The following is an 18221-nucleotide window of genomic DNA, read 5'->3' on the forward strand; positions in this document are numbered from 1 at the left end:
TGACGGACGGCGGCTCTGCTCGTCGGCTGCCAGACGGTCCAACCTTTTCGTCCCGAGCCGATGGTGTTTCTTGACCTCTGCGGCCATTTTTACGTGATTTTGAAGCGTATATAAAACTAATAATAGTAATTACACCAGAAAATAGTTTGCTCTAACATGAGGCCTGACACAGTGTTATGGTCTGCGAGTCAGCGGAGAGTTTATTTCATAGAGCTGACGGTGCCTCAGTGGAGGAAACGTATGAAAGATGCAGATTTGGCAGCAGAAGCTGAACAGCGAGGATGGAAGGTTAGGGTTTGTCCGGTAGAAGTGGGATGTAGAGGGTTCATAGCACGATCAGCTATCTCATTACTGGGAGAACTGGGAGTGCGTGGACAGAGTCTGCGAAAGGCAGAACAGGAGATGTCAGACGAAGCAGTTCGAACAAGTCAGTGGATTTGGACGAGGAGAAATAATTGGGTTCAGTTGGGGGTTAAAAAAAAGGTAAGAGTAATCCTTTCTTCTATGCTGTTCCTTTCTCTTATATAACGTTGGCACCAGGAAACGTTGCATTTTAAGGATTTGATAGCACAAAGTTTTGACGGGGGGTGAGAGCTAGAATGGAGGGGGTGGTTCACATCAACAGAGCGAACTGCTGAGCCTCCCCGAGGTGTTGTGTTGTGGGCCTGACTTGACGAAACACCGGTGAAGGGAGGGGCCCACTTGACAACCTTGATGTGCTGCTTCTCGCTGTCCATCTAACTACAAGTTTGAGTTGTGGGGCCGTTAGGAGCCATATGGTATGGTAGGTACTATCAGTGTTGTGGGTACCTGGAGATTGAATTAACGGATCCTAGGTCTGTTGAAGTTGGCAATGCTGCTTGGGTTGCGGTCAGGGGCGGATCCAGACCTTTTTGACTGGGGTGGCCCAGCTGGGTCACTGACTTATGCAGGGGTGGCATGAAGCGTCCACACATGCAGATGAATAGCATTTAATGAATCCTTCCTTGTTAGCTTAATTCTTGAAGGACTCAAACAGAAGATGTGGTCAGAGTATCAATGTGAAGTACTAATAGAAAGGTGCCTCATTAAAATGGGAAAGAAAGCTACTAGCAGCCTGTCGCAACACAGCCCGAATAGTTGATTTTAACACAGGTCCCGACTCTGACGAGGCAAATAGCCAATCCTAGTTTAGGATTTGGGGTGGCACTTGGGGTGGCCAATCAGATTTCAAGGGGGGCCCAGGCCACCCCTGGCCATCCCTGTGGATCCGCCCCTGGTTGCGGTGACCACTAAGGGTCATGTGGTAGGTTAATTATACGAATTGGGATGAGGGCACAAAGGGAGGGGTTACTTAAGTGAGTGTTTATCTTTATCATTAGGGCACAAGTGTTTAATTCAAATTCAAATAGTAAACAAAGAGAAAAGGTCCACAGAGCGCTAAATAACACGTAACGTAACAACGTACAAAATCTATAAAAATACGATGAAAACTATAACTTAGCACCTCCTGTGGTGCTACGATTAGTTCGAATTTTCTGCAGTAAGTTTTTTACTGAAAAATATTTTTTAAAAAGGGCCTGTTCATAAAGGTTGTAACTGTTTTCTTTTTCTTGTTCTTTAACATATACGTACAAATACATGTACAATGGTAAAAGAACAAGAAACCCAAGAATCTCGCTCTTGATACTGGAGGTTTCGAGGTTTCCAAATTCAGTACCTGTAATAAAAAGGCTTACTCTGATTAAAGCGCGGTCAGACAGCCCATCCCCCCCCTCAGCTGTCAGATCTCTCTGACTCCGGACCTCTGGCCTGCCCTCCGCTCTGACACACATTTCCACTTTGATGAAGGGACCTGCTGCATTATACATGAAACTGAAAATGGAATATGAACTGTGGGGCCTCCGCTGCACCGGAGGGACCGGAGGAGAAGAAGAAACAGGAGCTAAAGGTTTGATCTGCTCTCACCGGAGTGATGTCTGAGGGAAATGGAAAAGGTATAAGGAGAAAGTGTTCAAACAGAGGTGGAAGGCGTCGCAGGGAGATTAATACACGGGGAAGGAGATCCAAGAGGGAATGAAAAGATGTTCAGAAGCAGGAAGAGTGAAAAGGAGAGGCGGATAAACTTGAAATTGATCCTTCCAGAACATTGTTTTGATGTTGCTTCCCTGAGTATCACCGGTACGAGAACAGAAGAATTGTCTAAAAGAAAAAAGACGATTCATACCTTTTAAATACATTTTCCTTCAACAAAAATCTATTGAAAGCCTCTGAAGTGTGTCCTCATTTGTTTTTCATAATCAGCCTCCTAAGCAGAAGTGTAACATCATATTCTGTGTCCTTAACATTCTGCCCTAATCTAAGATGCAGTTAAAACCTCCTGTACGACGACCAAGCCATGTTTGCCGTCACATCATTAAGATCTTTAGCATGACTTATCCTTCCTAATGCTCCGAAAAAACCCACAGTGAAACAAACCTCTTAGCTAGCATGTGTGATTTAATGTTATTCCAGCTCTTCCAATTATGGCGTCCCTCAGGGCTCAAATATAGGTCCCATCATCTTCTTCTTTTTCCTTCTTGGCGACATCTCTTGTGTTTTTTCCGGAGCTGTATATGTGAGGGAAATTTAGCCCTCTTGCTGGAGGATTTGGGGCCAGTAAACAGCTCAAATATTCAGTAAATATTAAACCTGCCAGTTCCAGAAACCAGGCGCTCAAAACAAACTCAGCTTTCTCTTTGATTTCTGGCTTCTGAAGGTAAACGTCGATCCTAAACAAATGAGCGACTCTGGGGGTTTATGGTTTAGTCGTCTTGCTGCAGGTCGATGCAGAGCGTCTTCAGCTACAGTGAAAGGTTGAAAAGAATTCAAGGTGACAGAAGACTCCGTCAACACCTGCAGGACAACACGTGGGACTGATGAGTCATCTTTACATCACTTTAAATACAGAGTCACATCGTATGTAGTGTCTCTTAAAATGCCTCCTCTCTCTCCTCCTCCTCCTCCCGGGACCCTGTGGCGTCTCTGAAGAGGATAAACACATTAGAAGTGATTTTCTCCTCAAAGCTTACTTAGCTGCAGAGAAACTGCACCCACCTCCTGCTTTGTGGCACTAAAGCAGCACTAACACGCAGCAGACTTTCCTTTAAATCTGACCTGGAGCCACAGATGCAGAAAAGATGTTGCCATCTTGTTGGTGAAGGTGTTTTTGCTTCTACAGGAATCTTTAGATTGTTTAAAAGGAGGAGACTATGACAGCTTTGTTCCAGACTTTTGGACTTTACTCTGAAAGTCCGGTTTGTTTGGACAGGTGAGAACACGCAATTAAAATCTGGTGGGGACCAAACAACCGGACCATGGCCCGCCAGAAAAGACGGGACTCTACACGTTTCCAAATGAACCACGGTCGGGTTCAATTCAGGTGAGAACATAATCAGGCTTAAAGTAGGACCTAACACAGGAAGCAAACCAAAACACAGTGCATTGTGGGTTGTTTGCGGGTGCAGACACTGGCAGAGACAGACACGCAGCCAGGCAGCAAGATGAGTAGAGGACAGACGTGTGGGAGCGACGAGGAAGTAGAAATATTGGCTGACCAAACAATTTCACAGAACACGGAGGTGTTCAAACTGTTCAGTGACAAACTAAAGGTGAATGGAACTGATCGATCTGTGGAACAATGTCGGTTAAAAGTAAAAAAAAAAGTCTGTGATCGTGTTGAGTGTGATTGAGGAGTGCGCTCTCCCTCTTTGTTTACTTCAGGGAGTTTTCCTGCCATTAGAACACAAACCAAACACTGTAACAATTTGGTCTTTGATTCAGATCAAAGAGACAGACTTTAGGTGTGAAAGCAGACTAAATCAAAGTTACCAATGGTTTTACTTCTTCTGAAGTTTCTTTGATGTTGTCTGTCTATTAATCAGTCTATGATCAAAAAACACACATACAATTTTAAATCCAGCTGATTCGTTGTAAAGTATCTCGTCAAACACAAAATAAACACGACAGGGTTTTGATTTGGGGCTCATAGAAAATGGAACTTGGCAAGAGTGGGTCAGTGTGTGAGCTCATATAAAGGTTATATTTTACTTGTCAGTTTGGCTTGTATCCATTCACATGAGTTATTTTAACAAGTGGGAATCTCTGACTGATTCTTCTTATCAGCGACAGTTGTTGTTCAGTCTACCTGTAACCAAGATTCAGGTGTTGTCCGCCCGTTTAAAGACCATTAACAGTTTCTGTTGGGAGTGTAGACAGGAGCTAGGACGGCTCTTCTGTACCTTACATCACCTGGTAAGGTGGAATGACCCATATTTATGTTGGTTAGGTTGGTAACGCCTATTCAACTGATCTAAGGTACATCAAATATCTACCGTGACTTTGCTTCATTCCTACATTACTGAATTTTAGCCGAAACCACAATCTTTGTTCTAATCCTAGCCAAATAGTTTAAGTAGTTTGGTGCCCAAAATAAGCCAAACTACAACCGTTCCCAAAGTAGGATTTGTATTGTATCTCCAGATTATTCATGCACTCATTCCCAAACACTCACACATCGATGGCACAGTCTCTAGGAGCATTCGGGGTTCAGTATCTTAACCAAGAAGAGCGATCAAACGGCTGATCTGGTCACACAACCACAGCTCAATAATAAGGTTTTATCACGCTACTTAAACTCATCAATAAAAACACTGACAGTTCCCATCTTTGGCTGTCACGTCGCTTCCTTCAGTCCCTGTGTCATGAACTCAGACTCGGTGCAGTTTCTCGTGCGTTGCTGCTGTTGGAAACCTCACAGATCCAGAGGCGACACACGCAGGCAGGCTGCCACCAACACTGAGGGTTAAACACTGGCAGCGCGTTCACACGGACACTCAGCCGTAACGACATGTGACGTGTCAACTTCCCCTCGCCGGCCGAAGCCAAGAACAGAAGAAGTCAGCCAATCGTCAGGAGCCACAGCTGCTGCTTTACTGAAGCGTCTGTCCGCCGGGATTAAAAGCTGCTCTCTGACTACTCGAGCAGTGTGACCTGCTTTAGGAAACTCTGCACGTCCTTTAACAGATACCACGACCTCACACACACTGCAGGCTCTGCTACCAGCATTTATCACTATAATTCCAGTGCTGACTGGTGGTCTGAAACAGGATGAGTACAGACAGCAGAGGATAACTAAAACGAGATTTATGACTCAAACTGGCTGTTTTTACAAAATAGTTAGGAAATATTTTTGTACAGATTTAACAGAAGAGATGTGACGTGTTTATTCATGAGCTTCAGAGGAGCTGGTAGGTGAATGCGTTGGACAGATAAAGGCGAGCAGCTAGCTAACCATTTAACAGAAATACAGTGGAGTGCAAGAAACTATATCACAACATTGTATATTTAAGCTATATCGCTTTTATACAACAGTTAAAAGTAACAATCAACAACAGATTGTTTTTTGCTCCTTCAACTCAACTAGTTCCACAACTTAACTAAAACTGGACTTTTGTTGCCAGGCAACCGAAACATTCTCCTGCACTCTGAAGCTGTGTCCCAGTCCACGGGCTGCAGCCTTCGAAGGAGGCGGTCCAAGGAGGACGCTCCATTCATAGCCTGCGCAGACCGTTAAAGCCGAACTGAAGTGAGACGGTCTGGTCTACCCTTGCGTCACCAAACGCTGCCCCTGTCGCCTAGCAACGGGTGACTAGCGGGCTAACTAGCTAGCATAACTAACGTCGCTTAAGTTAACCTGTTATTTTAAAGATAATTTGTTTCAAGGGCCCTTTCGTTTTCTTAAACATGTGTAACACTAGCTATTCGATTGAGTTAAAACCAAAAACTTTTACAGTTCAAAGTGTATTCCTCTGCCGTTTAAAAGTTCGCCATTTTGTTTGAATTGGCGCGCAATGCATCTTGGGATAGTTGGGCCGCGAAGGATGCACCCGATGGATCCTTCACATCCGGGGTAATGGAGGATGCATTTGTCAGCCGCATCTGAAGGAGCCTTCGAATTAGGAGCCTTCAAATATGGCCTCCGAAGGCTGCGGCCGGTGAATTGGGACACAGCTTGTGTCTACAGGTTATTCAGAGGTACCAGCATGATCAATGTCGACATACACGTACTGCTGTAACGTTAATTAACAATATTCAGAACACCTGGCTGAGGCGGAGTGATACACAGAGTGACAAGTCCCAGTGATGTTGTTCTCTATCACCACTCATGGAATGCCTCTTGTCCAATCAGATTACTTGGTCGGTACTGGCTTTTGGTCTTTGTTTTGTTTGTTTTGCACATGGAATAATTCTAGTCTAGAAAGAATGAGATCGCGGATACAAGCGGCTCAAATGAGTTTCCGCTGCAGGGTGACTGGACTCAGCCTTAGAGACAGGGTAAGGAGCTCAGACATCCGGAGGGAGCTCGGAGTAGAGCCGCTACTCCTTTGCATCGATATGAGCCAGTTGAGGTGGTTCGGGCATCTGATTTGGATGCCTCCTGTGCTCCTCCCTGTGGAGGTTTTTCCGGGCACGCCCAACTGGGAGGAGACCCCGGGGCGGACCCAGAGCTCGCTGGTGGGATTATATATCCCGTCTAGCCTGGGAACGCCTTAGAATCCCCCAGGAGGAGCTGGAAAACATTGCTGGGGAGAGGGACACCTGGGTCACCTTGCTTAGCCTGCTGCCACCACGACCCAACCCCAGGATTAGTGGTGGATGATGGATGGATGGAGAATTCTAGGCTTTAATTTGGTAGACATCACCTAACCACAGTAATACAGGTATCTGATCTTGCCTTAAAAATCCTCTGTCGTTCGGCCCCTACAAACTTTAATAATGGATATAAATTGAATCTGGCTCATAAAGGCTCATTAGAGTGAGGTGAGTCAGCATGCGATGTCCCTGCCAACAAACACCTCAGATAAACACACTGAACAAAACGCTGCCAAAAGCCATGAAATGATTAATTTACCCACATTAACAATTAACCGAATAAAAGCAATTAGGCTGTAAACACATTTTATTTCAGCATAAAAACAAATCCATTAGAAGCTGGAATCTATTTAGAATAAAGTTTCAGCAGCAGGAGGGAGCATGAAGAGGAGGAAGACGTCTGGGCAGTTGAGTTTGAAACGTCTCTCATAACATTCCCTGCTGTAGATGTGACATCCGGTTGTACAGAGCGGAAACCTGTGACTCACCGGCTCTTCATTTATAATTTAGTTTATTAATTCTGCAGCGGTGACACGAGCCGAGGAAGGAAGGAACCAAATTATGGGAAACAGATCCACCCAGTCACTTACAAAGAGGGCGAGACAAGCAGGTGAAATCAGCTGGCCCTGGACAGTGTGACTCAAAATGTATTCAATTTCTGTCTGGTCATTCTGAGTGTTGGAAAAAACATAATGTGCACCTTACACACAGAAAAAACCTGATGCTAATGTAGAATTTTTTCAGCAAAAAGTTTGGGGACTAATTTTTAAGGTCAGAAGGATTCCAAAAGGAAGGATAACAAAACATGCTAACTAAACAGTCCCTCATTAATTTGTGATGGCTAACGTGGCTAACAAGTTTCACACATTCATTCATATCATTGAGTTGTGTTTGTGTCCAAAAAGTCTATGTTTCTTTGCACTCTGTTTTGGTCTCCACCAATTCTTGATAAGCTGCTGCAAAAGTCCTGCTAGTGTATACATTAGCTTGTTAGTAAGCTAGTTGCTAACTTTGTTCCTGTGCCATTTAGCGAAGGAAGTGTACAAGCAGCTTATCAAAGCTAAAAACAGCAGAGGAATTCCAGTGGCGCTGAAATGTTGATGGCTATGTTAGCTAAGTTAGCTCTCTGCTGGACAGCTAAACCCCCAAAGTTTAATTTATTAAGTTATAAGTTTAAGTTTATTTAAACTATAACAAGTTCGATCACAAAGGCGAGGTAAAAAGGAAGACATGGACAGAGAAGATGACTGTGCGGGAAACAGACGAAGATTGCAGCAAAGAGGTGCTAGCTAGCAAGCTAGGAGGAGACACCGCAATGCTAACTACCATAAGAGAGGTGTTTAAACACAGAAAAAACTTGATGCTAATGTGGAATTTTTTTCTGCAAAAAATTTGCAAAAGGGACTCGTTTTTTATAGGGCCAGAAGGATTCCAAAACATGCTAATAAAACAGTCCCATATACATTTGTAATGGCTAACGTGGCTAACAAGTTTCACCCATTCATTCATATCATTTGGTTGTGTTTGTGTCCAATATATAATGTTAATTCTATGTTTCTTTGCACTCTGTTTTGGTCTCCACCAATTTCTGATAAGCTGCAACACTTCCCCATTTAGTGTAGAAAGTGTAGCTTACAAGTAGTTTATCAAAGCTAAAAACAGCTGAGGACTTCCGGTGGTGCTGAAACGTTGATGGCTGCGTTAGCTAAGTTAGCTCCCTGCTGGACAACTAAACCCCCAAAATTTAACAGGTTATTTAAACTAAAACAGACCTAAACAAGTTTGAGGATAGAAGTGAGGAAAGAATAAGAGTCGTATTAAATCAGAAAGAAGAGGTACAAAGGAAGATATGGACAGAGAGGACAACTGTGTGGGAAACACCGATGAACAGGTGCTAGCTAGCAAGCTAGGAGGTGAAACGGCAATGCTAACTACCAGAGAGATGTTGAAGGACCAAACAACAGAAATGCAGATTTTCAGGAGTAACATCACAAAGAAACAAAGCTAAAAACAGCTCATGCTGTGTCTGGAAACACAGTTGGAGAAAGCTGAGAAAGAACAATGTCCCATAAAACCAAAATAGTGAGCTAAAAGAAGCTAAAAAGCCACAATTAGCTAAGTAGTTTGGTTTAACCATAGATTAGACTATTTACAGGAGCTTATAAGTAACATAAGAACATAATGAATGCAGTCTGTGTTTTTTGGTAGATCTTTTGTGAAACTTTTCTTTGTGACCTTTGAAAGAAAGACCTTAAAAGGCGCAACTAAATCCCAGTTCTCAAAAGAAATCTGTAACATGCGACATTGTTGTTGGAACAAGTGAGTCAATCAGAACTCTGCTAGCGAGCAACTGATGTTACAACATCTGACATGCCTCGTCTACCCCTCTGTAAGTGTCGGGGGCTGTTGGTCGTACATCTTCTGTCTCTCCGTCACTATTTTTCAGTCTTGTACAGCACATCAGGCTGATGAGCTCTCCCTTCTCTCCTCTGCTCCTGTCACTTCACATCCACGGCACGATGAGTAAACGTGTCCTCCAGTAAAACGGGGGCAAAAAGTGAGTTCAGGAATAAAAGACGACCTCCATTCCGGTGCTTTTTTCTTTTCAGAACACAAAGTGTAGCCTGGAGCGATGACATTGTTCTGCTGCCGGCCTGTTCTCAACAAAAACCACCTTTATAAGACAACGTCTGACCGAGCTGATGCTGAACTTAAAACAGGGTGAATCAACAGTGAATCTGTGCCGCTTCACTCGTCTCTGTCTGCACAAATGTTCAACCAAGCTTCACTTCTGGTCAGACGATCAACGTAAATGTCAAAAACAAACCATAGAGTTCACAAATGCAGCATCAGTTCAACTTTGGACTAGACTTCCATCTTTTATTTCTCTGCAGCTTTTTAATGTGTTTACTCGACATTACTCTTCCCCTGCTGTTACTCCAAATCCAGTTAAACGTTCAAACATTTTTATAGTTAAATCTTTTATCTCATTTCTTTCTCTCCTGTGGTTAAATATTGTTCACAGCTCTAATATATAGCCTAGTTTAACGCACAGTATGTAAACATGCAGCTAGCTGTCTCTCAATCAAAACAATAACAAAAGACGAAGTTTAAAGACTTCCTGAAGTAGCGTGGGATCATGGGAGTCGGTGTCTTCATCGATAAACTTATAACTGACGAGATGATGCTAGTTTGTTCATCTAATGCCTTTTCACAAAAAGCAGTGACGCCAGCTGAAGTTCACCAACTTGATACAGAAATGCTACATATTATGTCTTTAACTAACTGAGAACTTTATTGTCTTTAGCGTTAAAAAGAACAAAGGCATGATTTTTGCTTGATTGATGTGTGATCACACATTATCGAAAAAATACTTTAAAAGGACAAAAAAGGAGGCTTACTGGTCTGGCATGCTATGATGCTAAGCTAACCCTCTGAGTTTCAAATCACAGTTCTAAGTTCTAAGAGTTCAAAGCTGGTGTTCTCTGTGATCGATAGAAGCAATAGTGTTTGAAATTGCCACCATAGCTGTGGAGAAAGTTGTACAAACAGCTCGTGGTTTCGCCCATTCTACATTCCTACAATACCCAGCATGCATTGCGCCCCTCCCTCTGAGAGACGCTGGAGTGAAATACTACCGTTTTCGCTGCAGGCCACGGCTCAGAGCGGGACAGAATCTGAAATATGACGAGAATATACCGATGGATGGTCTACAAACTACATTTCAAACCTGACGATTTTGAACGAGACATGACATCCGCCGGCGTCCTGGATTGAGGAAGTGTAGTTTAGCGAGCTCCCTGGCCTCCGCCAGATGACGTGTTTTACGTAGTCTCGCAGAGGTTTTCCAGGGCTCATTTGAGAAGCGGATAGCGTCCTCCAAAGGCACAGAGATAAAGTGCATTTTTTTTCTACCATAATGGCATTAACTCCCCATAATAGCATGATAGGACTGAAAATTGGCATACTGGCCCTTTAAGATGTTGGGGAGATGGAAAAGGGGAGCCATCATCCGGCCATCAAGTTATGCTTTAAAAAAATCGAATACCAAATCGAGGAACCAAAAGCATGCTTCTTGGGGCGCTGGTTCAGTTCAGCTGGGAGAGCAGGCGCCCCATATACAGAGGCTACAGTCCCTGATGCACTGATTGCAGCTTTGACTCCCGGTCTGTGACCATTTGGTGAACGTCATCCCCCACTCTCTACTCCCCACTTTTCCTGTCACTATTTTCTATCCTGTCAAATAAAGGTAAAAGCCAAAAACATCCTACAAACTTCATAACATCGTCTGGGGTGCATCTCAAATCAGTCAGAATGTCCTTGTCAAATAACTTTAATACGCACTTTTTATTCATGCTCATCCTGTTCCACTTTGAGACTCACAACATTCAAGGCCTTCATCTTCTACCCTCACCTACGACATCCATAAATGTAAAACATCCGAGTCAGACCTCAAAGATTTATGCCAAAATATCTGACTGCAGGTAAACTGGTTCACACTCTTTTGAAGTTCTTATGGGCTGAATCATCTCCTCTTTTGATGTGCAGAAGTGCAACATGCACAAATGTTCCCGTCGATGCTTTAATCAGAGCGAGGGCTCAGTAAGACCTCGTTTAAACAGGTAAAAAGTGCCAGGTGAATATAATTAGAACCAATTAGATCAGAGGACACAGAACAGAAGACACGGTGGAAAACTGACTTAGGAAACTGCCAAACTATTCACAGTTTTAGAGTAAGTAATTAGAGTGTTATCTTCTTGGTCTTTCCTAACCGTATCTCACTTCCTGTCTACATCAGAGCAGCTTATACAGAACCTGTAAAACACTTTTACTGTATCAAAAGCAACTCCACATTTTCTCTGCTGTTTCAGATTCACACTGAGGAGGAAGGTCACAGCAATTAAACCGCAGCCGCTGCAGGATATTAAAATACTGCCAGCTCCACGCAGGAGCTCTGAGAGGGAGGAAACAGAGGGATGAAGTTTCTCTCCAACCATGAGCTGTATTTAAATCTGCGCGCATTTATATTCATCTGTAATTTTGGAGTGCTTTACCTGCCTGAACAGTCAAGTTGGTTAACCTCCTTAAACGAGTGCTTGAAGGCATTTGAAGTGATTTTTAAGTTTTGTTCTTGTGTGTTTGCAGAATATCTCGACTTCAAATTTGTGCTAAGCTTCTTTTATTACTGGATATCTCCGACACTGCCAGGTCGCTGCCCCTCGTCTGAGTGTGTGTGCTCTCCTGTGTGTGTTTGGTGCAGTCGACCTGAGCGTCCAGATTTTGTCTGAAGCTCAGCAGGTCTCGTCTTCCTGCCAAACACACACACACACACACACACACACACACACACACACACACACACACACACACACACACAGAGGGACCAGATCAGAGGCAGGGACACAGGACAGATTTGGACGAATCTTCCTGTTTCATCGCTGAGTTGGATCCTGAAGATTCAGAGCAGGAAAAACAACACTCTGCTCGTCATGATAGACTCATAAAAAGTCTCTGATTATTCAGATTAGAAAGTTGGTGACCGACAGAAAGTTTGACACCTTAAATCAGAGGTAGGAGGATCAAATGTTTTAATGAGGGGTTCCTTTCCAGGTTAAAGGGTGCAACGAGAAACATTTTTTGTACATTTATTTTAAATAAATGTCTGTTAAGTCAATATCTATCGCCAAATGAGGTAACACGATGGTGATTGAGCCTATGGCCCACTGATGAAAGCCTTTGCATTTGCAGCGGACTGGGTGTCTGGTCCGACACAAGCGGCGCCCAGTTAGTGACGCGTTTTCCATCAGCCAGCAGTGGTTGGTCTGTCAGAGAGGGTAGGCGGAGCTAAGCGGCTGCTTCTCCGCTCTCTGCAAGTGTTGCGAGTAAACAGTAATCTACTATGGCTGAACAAACAAAGAAAAGATGGATGACTACAGATACAACTTCAACAAGAAGTGAAAATCCAAAGAAGAAGAAACAAACTCGACGCTCAGATGAAGCAAACAGTCTGAAAAGGAAAGCGACCGTCAGCCAGGAAAATCAAGAGTTACAACCGGAGCCAACCGTGGACGTCACACATGCAACACTGTCTGGATATCTGGAAAAGTGTGCTCCCGCAATTACCGTTTATCGCCACAGGTGTCGCTGAAGAGAACATCTGAGATCTTAGAGATTACAACTTTAAAGAGGTAATGAGTTGTGGGGCGCTGTGTTTTAAAAGCAACCGAAGTTGGATTAACAGTACCCGGCATGGCTAATGCTGCGAGCAATTCAGACGATGCTGCTACTGGTGCTGCAAATTATGCCCGATGGGTCTGAAAAAACGTCCGAACGTCACATCAGCAACGAATTTGAAACGACACATTGAGTCAAAGCACCCGGCCAGTCTTGGGGAATATCTGCGAGTGAATGATGACTACAAGAAATATTTAGTTCCTCCACCTTGTGAAGGACCGGTAACCTTTGTTTCCCAACAACAGGTAGACCAACTTGTAGCATAAAGTAATTCATTTAGTTTGGGGAGTGGCAAAGACTGAGGGCGAGGGACGGAAGCACACAAGGCTCTACTGAAGAAGAGAAGCTCGGTGCAGCTCGGTGTGTGTGTGATGTTACTTTGGCAGATTACTGCACTACCTGCTAATGTACAGCCCTTCACAGTGAATAGGAGTAACGCTAGTGGTCAAGTTTTGCACTGAGAGTTCGATGACGAAATCGATACCACTCTTAAAGCTGAGTGCAGAGCCAGGAGCCAAAAAGCTTTAGCTGGAAGCAAGATGAAACAGCTCTTTGTACAGTTACGTCTGCCATTGTTATGTGTGCACAAACAGAAATCTAAACTATTCCTTTCAGTCCGGGTGAGTCAAACTTCTCTGATAGGGTAAGAAAAAGGTGGTAGTCATGGTTAAAAGAATGTTAAAACAGCAGCCGTCAAACAAACAACCACACCGTCTCTCCTGAGAGATTCTGCAGCACAACAACAACATCATACTTCAAACGGCCGGTGCTGCTGGTTTCTGGTGAGGACACAAGCAGACATCTTGAATATTGGCGCAGAGTATCGGCTTCTTTTTAAAGCTCGTATCAGTCAGACCCTCATTTGATCTGTGTTACTGAAGAGGGAGAACACTGGGTCGGACGGGCGCCGGTCTTCCTCCAGCTGCAGCCGCATGATAAGAGGTGGACAGTTTGAATCAACAGCCTGTTTGTCGCATCAAACCAGCTTCACTTCCTGTTTACAGACTTGTCGTGAAAACGGGAAAATATGTTTCGATCACTGTGATTGATTTGAGATCATCAGCTTGGAGGAGAGCAGCAGGAAGCAGGCTTATATCCAATAAAGTAAAAGCATTATAACACAGCCTGGGTGATTACTTGATTCTGATTGGCTGCAGGGTGTCCATTAAAACCTGATAACAGATGACTAGGAAGTACTTCCAGTGAAACTCTTAATGTGCCGCCTACGGAGAAGCCTTTACCTGAAATGAGTAACTGTCGACACACACCCGTCAGCCATAACAAGGGAACATTTTGTCCTCGAAGCGTAAGGATGTGGGCGACTTTGAGGGCCACATTGTGATGGCTCGACGACTGGGTCAGAGCATCTAAAAACTGCAGCTCTTGTGGGCTGTTCCCGTCTGCAGCGGTCAGGAGCTACCAAGAGTGGTCCAAGGAAGGAAAACCAGTGAACCTGCGACAGGGTCATGGCTGGCCAAGGCTCACTGATGCGCGTGGGGAGGAAAGGCTGGCCCGTGTGGTCTGATCCAACAGAAGAGCTACTGAAGCTCAAACTGCTGAAACAGTTGATGCTGGTTCTGATGGAAAGGTGTCAGAACACACAGAGCATAAGTTTGTTGTGTATGAGGCCGGTCAGGGAGCCCATGCTGACCTCTGTCCACCGCTGATAGCGCCTGCAGAGCATCAGAAGTGGACTACAGAGCGATGGAAGAAGGCGGCCTGGTCTGATGAGTCATGTTTTCTTTTACATCATGTGGATGGCTGCGTGCATGTGCGTCTCTTACCTGGGGAAGACATGGCACCAGGATGCATTATGGGAAGAAGGCGAGCCGGCAGAGGCAGTGTGATGCTTTGGGCAATGTCCTGCTGGGAAACCTTTGGTCCTGCCGTTCACGTGGATGTTACTTTGACACGTACCTAAGCACTGCTGCAGACCAAGCACACCCCTTCATGGAAACAGTATTCCCTAATGGCAGTGGCCTCTTTCAGCAGGATAATATGCCCTGCAACACTGCAGACATGGTTCAGGAATGGTTTGAGGAACAACAAGTTCAAGGTGTTGACTTGGCCTCCAAATTCCCCAGATCTCAATCCAATCTAACAAGTCCGATCCACGGAGGCCCCACCTCGCAGCGTACAGGACTTAAGGGATCTGCTGCTCACGTCTTGGTGCCAGATACCTCAGCACACCTTCAGAGCTCTGGTGGAGTCCATGCCTCGACGGGTCAGGGCTGTTTAGGCGACAAAAAGGGGACCAAGGTGAATTCTGCTTGGTGTCTGTTCTGCCCTTCACAATGCCCATTAAATCCTGATAATGAACACCTTGCCGGCCATTACTTCTTACATAAACATGTCTTTGTCCACTTAAAGCAATTTTCTGTTAACTGATTTACACATTTAACAGCGCGTTATAAATTTGCTGTCTTAATTTTACTGCCTTGGATGAGCAAACGGCAGAATTACCGGGTGCTCAGAAACCTTTTATCATTAATTATACATGATGTTTAGCGGGAGGAGGGCTCGGCGTTATTTACACTGAAATATATGCAGAGACATTTCACCACTAAAGACGGAGAAATGAGATACAGTAGGTCAGAATCTCTCTCGTGTTTTCTGCAGACATTGTTGGCACAGTTTTCTCCTGAGTCCCAGTTATTCTGGAGCAGTCTGTGTGTTACGTAATGATGCTAATGCAGAGTGAGTCCACAGAGAGCTCACTGACTGGAACTACTGTGCTACTGTATGTGTGAAAATGTGGTCTAAATATCTGCAGATATTCAGGCTCTATAAAAAGGACAAATGCACGCCGAGTGAACAGACTGTATATCCCAGGAAGAGCAGTTGTTCATCTGGTATCTTAATATAGAAAAATAAATAAATTAGAAGGCATACAAGAGTATTAAACATAAAGGAACTATTGCTTTGCTCTTCGTCTGCATAAAACACATTCGCAGTATTCTGTGATGCATTCACTGACCGGCCGAGCAGCCGCCAGTGAGCGTCTTGGAAGAAGAAGAAGAAGAAGAGAGCGAGGTGGAGAAATGTGTTTCTGTCTGAGACACACACGCACAACAAAAGGAGCCCATCTGGAGGAGAGGGCAGAGCGCGGCAGGCCGACATGTTGCGTGGCAACGTGGCGAGGGTGGGATGTAAGCGGGAGGGAGCCGGGGAGGGTGGAGGGAGGAGGAGGAGGAGGAGAGGGGGGTAAGACGAGGCACACTGTGTCATTGCATCACCTGCTGAGGATGAAGACGATGATGCTTACTTAAGGAGAGAAAAATGAGCGCAGCAGGGAGGAGATTCTGCAACTATGTTTACATTTTAAGACTGCGTTATGTTTGAACAGATTTCATTTGTTGCTAGTAATAATTATTATCTGTAAAAAGTGGGTTCATGTTTAAACAAAAGGATGAATAACAAGCTGGAGGAGGACGTGGTTTAAAGTGCTCGGCCTGTATTGTCTCTGCTGAACAATGATGGAGTGACTGACTGAGAGAGTGAGAGGGGGAGAGATAAGGGGGAAGGGGAGGATGATGATGTTAAAGAGAGAGAGAGGAGGGGGGAGGGTAAAGAAAACAAAAGTGAAAAGGGTGGGGAGGCCAGCGGGGGCGGAGGAGGAGGAGGAGGAGGAGGGTGAAGAGGAGGAGAAAAGGATGTCTGGACTCTGTTTGCTCTTTTGCCAGTGAGCCTGACTCTCTTTCTATAATCCACTTTCTTTTTTATTTTGTTATCTAATATTTGGACGGCAGAAGGAATCCTACATGAAGAATAACTTTTTCAGTCCAAGAAGGTTAAAAAATGTTCAGAAATACTTTAAATTTCTCTAACTGAAAAAAACATGTTTTTGACAGGCGTCATCATGTGGCAACGGTTTTATTACTTATTACTTATTGCTGAAGTTGTATCTGTAGTCATCCATCTTTTCTTTGTTTGTTCAGCCATAGTAGATTACTGTTTACTCACAACACTTGCAGAGAGCGGAAAAGCAGCCGCTTAGCTCCGCCTACCCTCTCTGGCAGACCAACCACTGCTGGTCGATGGAAAACGCGTCACTAACTGGGCGCCGCTTGCTCAATCACCATTATGTTACCTAATTTGGCGATAGGTAGTGATTTAACAGACATTTATTTAAATTAACTTTAATCTACTTGAAATGTTTAATTTAAAATTTATGATGTAATTTAGAATATAAATAGCTTCATGTGACACCAACATTAAATAGCTTTTACACAGTATTTTATAGGTTAAAGGCACCGTAACAAAATAAAACATATTGAACAAAAAAGCTCTGCATTATTTCAAAATACCTGCAGGACACACACACGCAGCCGAACAGTCGGTAAACTGCCAGAGATTCATGACGTCTCATTTACTACTGACTGACAGGAAGCTGATCTGAGGTCAGACGGTGTGTCGGGCCGTGACAGATCACCTTAACGAGGTGATTCACATCGCAGACAGCACAGGCGGCTGCACAGGTCCGCATGCAGCGTGTTAGATCACTATAAGAAGAAAAAATAGAAGCACTGTAGAAAAGCCTCTGACATCTATTTTACGTGATATTTTCTTGATTTAAATTATTTTATTTGGCATTTTAAGTTATTTTATGTAGATTTTTGGCCCTACAACAGGTTGCCGGGTTTTGTGAGCTCATCACTTCAAACAAACTTAATAGCTTAATAAAATGACTGTCGCCTGTTAGATCCCGTCTGTAAAATAAATGAAGTATTAAAAGGCATAATAAATGCTCTTCTCCGCCTTGATAATCTTTAACTGAGTTCGTTATCTGAACTCATGAACCCGAACAAACTATTAGAGCTGAATTTATTTTTGCAGCTTTTTTTTAATACTTTGAATCCTGTTAAAAACGTTCTTTAAAACTAGTTAAGAAAAGAGGCTAAAAGAAGCAGACGTGAAACTTTAATCCCTCTCTTACATTGTAATCCTGCAGGATTATGACTGGATGGGTTTGTATCCTGCGCACTGTCTCACCTCCTTAATATAATCTCTTTTATGAGAGCATAAAGAAACGTAAGAGGAAAGTGGTAAAGTGGAGCATGTGTGCACTGTGTGTAACCCCAGACAGCACAGTCTGCTGCACAACGATCAGGCGGCACATTAAGAACAGCACCACAGAGAGAGCGGGTCGATGTGAGGACACAAACACTCTGACTTTGTCCCTCATGGACCAAAAGATTTCAGCGTCTTTCACCGGCTTCTTATTCAAATTCAACTTTAAAAGAAACATCTTTTACTGCAGGATATATCGATGTAAAGTGCTTTTATTTTGGTAAGTCCAGATAAAGTTACTTTAT

General features: G+C 43.9%; 1 protein-coding gene across 1 annotated transcript in view; it reads right to left on the bottom strand.

Moving 5' to 3' along the window:
* Positions 1–18221, bottom strand: part of clvs2 (clavesin 2) — a 38177-nt gene that overhangs the window by 5052 nt on the left and 14904 nt on the right. The gene's annotated exons all lie outside the window — the stretch shown is intronic.

The sequence above is a fragment of the Semicossyphus pulcher genome, unplaced genomic scaffold (assembly GCF_022749685.1).
Source record: "Semicossyphus pulcher isolate SPU_LCO1_2020_fin unplaced genomic scaffold, fSemPul1.0.p SCAF_11, whole genome shotgun sequence".
NCBI lineage: Eukaryota > Metazoa > Chordata > Actinopteri > Labriformes > Labridae > Semicossyphus > Semicossyphus pulcher.